The sequence below is a fragment of the Miniopterus schreibersii genome, assembly GCF_964146895.1.
Source record: "Miniopterus schreibersii genome assembly, chromosome: 7".
Classification (NCBI taxonomy): Eukaryota; Metazoa; Chordata; class Mammalia; order Chiroptera; family Miniopteridae; genus Miniopterus; species Miniopterus schreibersii.
In genome coordinates this window covers 15536142-15544339 of record NC_138108.1, presented here as the reverse complement: position 1 = coordinate 15544339, position 8198 = coordinate 15536142, and positions in this window count along the sequence as shown.

The following is an 8198-nucleotide window of genomic DNA, read 5'->3' as shown; positions in this document are numbered from 1 at the left end:
ACATTATAGGATGGATATAATTCATAAACCTGTTGGATTTATGATAATCTGTGCTATCAGAGAGATAAAGCAGATCATTTGTAGCCTAAATGGTTAGATACAAAAATAAGTCTGTATAAATGGCAGGTGGGAAGAAAGATCTTAAAGCAATTTATTTTGTCTTAGCTACTTTACAGATTGGCAACTTGAGTCTTATCTTCTCTGGGCCTGAGGCAGTTCCTATAGATAATTAGTTCTGGACATTGCCCTGACCACCAGGAACAGTGTCCAGAATGCTCCACTAAAGATTCTTTGTCTAAAATGCTCTCTACTTAAAATTTTTCTTCTTTTAGTTCTTGCCCTTGGAGACTTAGTAGAGTTGAGAGTTGAGCTGATAGTGAAAGTCTGAGGCCTGAAAATTTTTTTATGATGATAATAATAATAGTGGTAGTAATAATAACAGCCTTCATTTATAGGAAGCCACCCAGGTGGCAGGACTCTGTTAAGCATTTTATACACGCTGTTTCTACATTGGTTATAAATATGTTCTAGATTCTAAGCCTTTACTCTACTTCTTTTCACAGACAAGTTTTGTCAAAGAATAATTATCACTTGCTATTCTATATCCTGACCCCCAGGATGCTTTTAATTTTTTTCTTACATATGGAGAGAAAGACAGAGAGAGAGAGTCATTCCATTCAATTGGTTTATAAATTTTTTTTAATGATAATCTGTTAATACCTTTCCATAACATTAAATAGTTAACTACTTAGTTGGTTGCATGCTATCACAGGCATGGATATATAAGTTTTTTAAATCAACCTTACCATTGAATATTGGTTATTTTTGTCTGTATTTAACAAATACTTAATACAAATACTTTATAGTATTTGCTTACTTAATTCTTATAAAATATAATTAGGCTGTAATAACCTTATTGATAGTAGTAACCTTTTTACTACTTTACACATAAAGAAAATGAGGCACAGAAAGGTTAAGTAACTTGTCCAAGGTCACAGAGCTGGTAAACGGCAGATTGCAACTCAGGTTGTCTGGCTCTGGAGTGAGTGCTCTTAGCTACTGTGATATGGTTGCTATCACAGGCAATGCTGCCATGAATGTCCCCATTTCTTATTTTTCCTCAGAAAAATCCCTACAATGAGAATGCTGGCTTTTCAAATGCCTTGGCAATTGACCATCAAAGGGTTGATACTTTTCTTTCCCACAAGCTGTACATCTCCAGAGCATAGACAATACTAGGTGTTAAAATTTAAAATGAAATCTCACGCTGTTTTAACTTGTGTTTCTCATTCACAGTGCTCTTAATCTGGAGGACTCTTTCGGTCATGTTCCCTGGGTACCCCACAGCGCTTGCTGCTGTGTGATCACTTCCTTCTCACGCTTCTCTCTCCTGCTTCAGTGTGATCCGCCCTTCGCTGCTCCCTTCTAACTTGTATTGCACTGAGACTCCTCTCTGACCTCCTTTTTAATTTTAGTGTTTCTTACCTCTCCACTTGATTCCCCTCTCATGTTACTGTCTCCTCTATTCCCATGACTTTAACAATTTAAATGCTAATGCCTCAAAAATGATCTCCTCCCAGGCATCTCCCCTAAATTCTAGGCTTACATATGTAACTATCTATTAGATAATTTCACCAGGGATGATCTCCAGGTTTTTAAAGACAGAATACATTTAAAACCGAACTCATCATTTCCCCCGAAACTTGATCATCTTGAATTTATTATCATAATTTGATGCTACCCTCAGATACAATCAAACAACTAACGTGAGATACATTCTAGACGTGGGATGCAGTGTAGGGTGGTGATGAATAGTAATGATTTGGAACCAGGTGAGCCTGGCTTTGAACCTCACCTGTGCTCCTTAAAATCTGGGTGACCTTGGCAAAGCTGTTCAAACTCTCCAGTTTTATTATTTGTAAAATGAGGGTAAAAATACCAGCTTTGTGAGGTTGTTAAGATGAAATGAGATAATGTATTACTCTTATTGGGGTTCCTGATACACTCAAAGCATTTAATAAATGCTGCTTGGGGGACACTGTCTCACCTCTCACATCCACTCAGTTTCTGAATCCTGTTGCTTCTAACTCTGCAACGTCACCCAACAATCCTTTCCCTCTTTACCGTCCCTACTGATGATGCCTAGTTAGGATCTAGTCATCTCTGCTTTCATGGTTGCAATTTTCTCTAACTTAATGATCCTCAACTTTTCTTCCCTGACATCAACACACAGGATGAGTGATGTTCACATGTGAGTCACTCCCGCAGGCATAGTCAATGTTAAGTACAATTCTAGAAGTTTAATAACGCCACCCCTTTCTTTCCCATGCTGCTAGAAAACACACTGGAGTAAAAGTAAGAGCCACATTACTGAAGAGGTTAACTCGAATCTGCTCCAGTTTATGTTTTCAAGTCTTGTGCAAACTTGGGTACCATATTTTTCGTAGCAAACTGCTTGGAGCACACGTGCGTGCCACTGCATCGTGGTCGAAAGCTCTGTGCTAACCGGCTTCCTTTGCCAGTTCCCTCGCCCCACACTAATCCCATCCTCCGCACTACTGGCAGAGAGCTAGTTTCTATTATGTAGACTTTACCACTTGCCCAGCATTTTTTATGGGACGAAGTTCGACCTTCAGTTTGGCATCCAAGGCCTTCCAGACCTGGCCTTTTTAGGCTTTTCTCTTTCTGTACTTCACCTTAAAACAGCATATGACACTTAACACAGCATGACAATGGCCTTTTCATTTCCCTTTTGCGTCTCCCTCTCATTCTTTATCCCATGGTAGTGTGTCCTTTGGCTCCAGATGCTCCCTTGAATGTGCCCTTCATCCCAGACCCTCCTGACCTGCCTGCTGCTAAATCCACTGAGTTATTCACTCAGCGGCAGTGGACACTCTGCACACACCCCTTCCTCCTAATTCCCAGGCTGCATCCTTATTAATCACATTTCGCTTCTTGTTTCCTATCATTACTTCAATATTCTTCCTATGCAGTTTTCTTTTCTTCTCTGTTCTTTCTTTATATTCTGCCGTCTTTGGGAGATTACCTCTATGCTTTATGGCTCCAATTACCACTGCATGCAGATCCCAACAAGTTTTCTATTTCTAAGCCTTACCTCTTTCCTGAACCCGATATATCCAATTGCTCACAGGACTTTCTCACCTGATGGTCTTATGACATCAGCACAGTGTTTACAAAAGGGACTTCATCATTCCCCCACCCTCCCCAACCTTTTTCTTATTCAAGTTGCACATTTCTAAAATGGCATCACCCACCCAATATCTTAAGCCAGAAATCTAGGAAAATCTGTATTTTACCTCTTCCACTCTTTTTTTGATGCCTAAATTTCAACCAGTTAGCATACCTTGTTGATTACACCTCACAAATGTCTAAAATCTGCCACTACCTCCAAATCCACTGCTACCACTAATCCAAGTGGCCATTATTTTACTTAGAATAATTGGTCTCCTTCCTCTAACATGCTCCTCACCAACCCATTCTCCACACTCAGCTAGTTATTTCACCTCAATCCAAATCTGTTAATATAAAACATTTCAAGGTACAATTTAAAACATTTCAAGGTACAATTCAGATTTAACATGATTTGTGAGGCTCTCCCATACCTGGGTCTGGTCCCACCTCCCAGTCCAGGCTACTTGCCACGTCCACTCTCACCACTGTATGGTCCAGCTGCAATGAACTTTATCCAGGTCCTCGTGTCTCTTTGTCCCTGCTTTGCCTGCATGGCATGCTCTCCTCTCCTTACTCCCTGCCTTTCCCAGGTTACTCCTACTTCAGAGTTCTTATTCTTTAGGACTGATTATATCTCCCTACTATAGATTTCTAAGATCCCAGTACTTGCCATATCATTACATCACAGTTCTTTATTAGAAGCTCTTACTCATATGATCACTAATAATAAAGTACATTCAAATCAAAGAACTATAAAAATGTTATCTAAATTCCTTAAACATTAATTTTAACCGAATACATTTAAATGCACAATCATTCACCACTGTTGTTTTCTTTCATGTGGGGCTATGGCCTTAAGTTTGGAGATGAGCCCATTAAAGATCCATTCATTCTTTCTTTACCTTCGCGCACTGTGTGTAAGTTCTAGTGTCACTTTATTTAATTAATTAATTAATTAATTAATTAATTTATTTATTTCAAATATATCTTTATTGATTTCAGAGAGAGGAAAGAAGAGGGAGAGAGACAGAAACATCAATGATGAGAGAGCCATTGATCAGCTGCCTCCTGCACGCCCTGGACTGGGAATCGGGCCTGCAACCCAGGCATGTGCCCTGACCAGGAATCGAACCCCGATCACCTGGATCCTAGCTCGATGCTCAACCGCTGAGCCACGCCTGGCTGGGTGCCACTTTATTTAAAGTGGTGTGACAACTTAAAAACATTTGCCAAACAATCTGAATGTAGAATTTTCTGGATTATTAAGATTTTTTGAGTCTTTTCTCATTGTATATCCTATATATAATTTTGATAGAAACATTTTTTAAAAGATTCTCCTTTACTTACTCTTTCCAAAATACTCAACTTCATTTTCAAAGGAACAACTCTTTTATTTTACACTCTGTTTTATTGAATTACGTAAGCAATGTTTAATGATTACATGGTTACAGTAAGAAGTCAACTGTCATAAACAGTTTGGGCATAAACACAACTAATTCTTGGCAAGCATGCAACTCACCCAATGAGAGGAGAAGTGTGTAGGCTTACTGAAGGGTAGCCTCCTGGCTGTGAGGTTTCGCTGAGCTCTGAATAGAAATCAGTTTGTTTTGCAGAGGCAATTGGTAGTATTGGTTAATTTGCCAAGTCAGGTAAGTGGAGGTCTGTTAAGGCTATTCTGTTAACACTGTTCTCCCTCTTCCACACTGACTGTAAGAACGTGAGGACAGGGGAAACATGCATGTCTTAGAAAGGGCTGTCTTTCTAGTCACCACTGTCTTCTCCACCTCATGCTGGGCTCACAATAAATATTTGCTGATGGACTGGACATATTATTAAATATGTAGACTACCTACCCCTCCTACTCTGTTCTTCCTGCACAGCAGCTCAAGTGTCAAGTGCTTTAAACAGCCTGGCTTTCTTGATGGATCTCTCCATCTCCCCAAGTAAAATGCTTCGCTTCCCTTTTTCTGCCCCACTGCACGCTACACCCGCTCCCAGCACACTCCTCTACAGTACTCCTACTAACATTCCTTTCTGTTTCTCCTCAATCCATTGCATATGAACTAACGAAGGCAGGAAATGGTTTTTATTTTTATATCTTGTGTTTAATACTTGAATGGCACATGCTATTTGTCCAAGGAAATGAATTCATAAATTAATGCATAAATAAAATAGCTCTGCCATGTAAGTATTCTTGTCACAACTGTAGATGAGGAAACTGGGGCCAGAAAGTATAAATATCTTAAATAATATTACACAGCAATAAGTCTTGGGGTCTCCTTGGTCTGTGGACCCCAAAGCTCCGGCTGTCTTTCAACTCTATTATGTTTCCTTCAGTCACCTGGTAAGATAAAACCTCTTTTAGTAATGGAACTAAAGCATTTCCTGGCCCCAATCAATTCTTACTTGCCAGCCGTTTGTGAATATTAATACTTTCTTTGCTCGATGTTTTATAGACTCAGAGGTAAACAGCAAGGAGGAAGGGTGGACGAAGAATGATTGGGAGAAAGGGCACAAACCTGAGCAGTAGGAAGCGTATGTGGTTTGAATTAGAGGAATGAGGAGGTGGAGGTGGGACAGAGGTTATTTAAAGCATACCGGGTCCAAGCGTATAGATTTACCCCACGGCAACACTCATCTTGCAGGAGGAGAGCCTTTTATAAATTACCCCCTCCGCTGCCCCTCCGCGGAGGATCCAGTATTTCCCGCCTGTGGTCTGGGAAGGCTTCCTGGTGTAGACTGATTTCAAGCGGCATCTTGGACGGCAGGGAAAAGTACAGCTCAGTGTCTGGAAAAGGAGATTTAAGCTGCAGACTGAAAGGCCAGTGGCATTGAAGCGGCTGACACAGATACAAACTAGGTAAATCGCGAGGATGGGCAGAGCGAAGGAAGAGCCACTGGAATACCGTAGTGAGCAGTGGAGAATCTCCAGAGTCAGAAGAAGTGCCGGGCCGGTGTGGCTCAGCGGTTCAGCGTCGGCCTAGGATCCAGGCGATCGGGGTTCGATTCCCGGTCAGGGCACATGCCCGGGCTGTGGGCTCGATCCCCAGTCGGGGCCTGCAGGAGGCAGCCGATCAATGGCTCTCTCATCATTGATGTTTCTCTCTCTCTCTCCCTCTCCTTTCCTCTCTCTGAAATCAATAAAGATATGTTTAAAAAAAAAAAAAAAAAGTCAAGAGAAGAAAAACAGACCATCTTTTTATTCATGATTTTCCTTGACCTCCAACTCCGTACCACCGGCCCTTGCATTCATCTTTGATTTTGTCCAAATTAGACTTACTTAATACTCATATTAGTTCTTCAAACACCATTATCTCATGCAAATCTACTTGATTCCAAACTAGTAACTTCCTATTTTAGAAAATTCAGACCTAAAATAAATTTTCCAATTTTCTTAATGCTTCTATAACTGATTTTCTTTCCGTATGCTTAATGTAGAGGTTCAACTTTTTGGGTTTCACCACAAATTAATTCTCTTCCGTATCATCTGATTAATTCACATACAGGATATACTCCTGTCCTTCCTGCCTCTACTCATTTTTAGATTATATGAAAAAGATATATGTCCCTGTGGTCACTTTATTCAATATCATCTTTGTAATATCATCTCTTATTTTTCTTTACTATTCACAAATTCCCTTAACCCACAAGGAAGACAGGTCAGTGGTCTCTGACTTGACCAATTCCCAATTCACTTAAATCACTTTACCACAAACTTATTTCTCCTAAAATCAAAGCAGCTATCTTCACTTAAAAATAAAAATACAGGGAGAAAAAGAAAAAGAGAAAATACAAAATTATCTACAAACATAAAACAGAAATATTATTGCAATGTACTTTTTTAATCTCTGTGTTTGAATCCCTGCTCTGTCACTTGTTAACTTTGTAGATTTAGGCAAAGCCCTAAATCCTTTCAGGTCTCTTGTTACTCATTTTAGTAAATGGGCTGACAATGGCATCTGCATCATGTGACTGCCTTGAGGATGAAATAAGAAAACCATGGAAATCAGCACTGTGACTGTTATATGATAAGGACTTAACCGGTAGCAGTGGTCATTATGACACAGCAGCATTTACATAGTTGACTTCAATTAGTAGGGTAGATCACAAATCTGCTATTGAGCCCTTGGAATGTAACTGGTCAAAACTGAGATGCACTGTAAATATGAAATACAAACTGGATTTCAAAGACTTTATAAAAAAACAAGGTAAAATATTTCATAACTTTTATGTGCTTACATATTTTAGATATACTGGATTAAATAAAATATCTTAAAATTAATTTTACTTAATTTTTTAATGTTGTTAGGAAAACATTAATTCCATATGTAGCTTGCATTTGTGGCACATATGACATTTCTATTGCACAGCACTGCCACAGATGATGACAATCACAAAGTCATGAGTGGGTTCAGTTTTACTTAGAAGCCCTGTCATAACCTTTCTATCTCAGGCAATACGTCACTCATAATGAACTTTTGTTATTCTTATAATATATACACATTTAAAATATTTTGAAACCTTGCATTATAAGATATATAGAAGGCTATATCTTAGGATTATAGATATAAGTAATTGATCAATGAACTATAACTTGAAATTCTTCTGCTATCAGATTTACCAAATGCACTCCTAACATAATCTACGAAAACCATATTTAAGATTTACTTGGTCATCATATATTTATGTACCCAATAAATTGTGGGTAACTGAAGATCTGCATGATAATAAATGGGAAAACTTAGTTAATTTTATGACAAGGCATGCAGGCTACCAGAAGATCAGTAATAACTTGTGGTTGAAATGTGGTCCCAGAGAAGCCTGTGTAAGTAAAAGAGATTGTCTAAAAGCTGTGTTGAGATATAGGGCTGTTCTATGCCTGCATATCCTGCCTCTTAATGTGACCTTGAGCTTCATCTGACTATGATAAAGCTCCAGTCCCCAGTCATGTGATTAACTAGTTGTGAAGAAAAAATACTGTATAAATAAATTCATAATAAGACTCG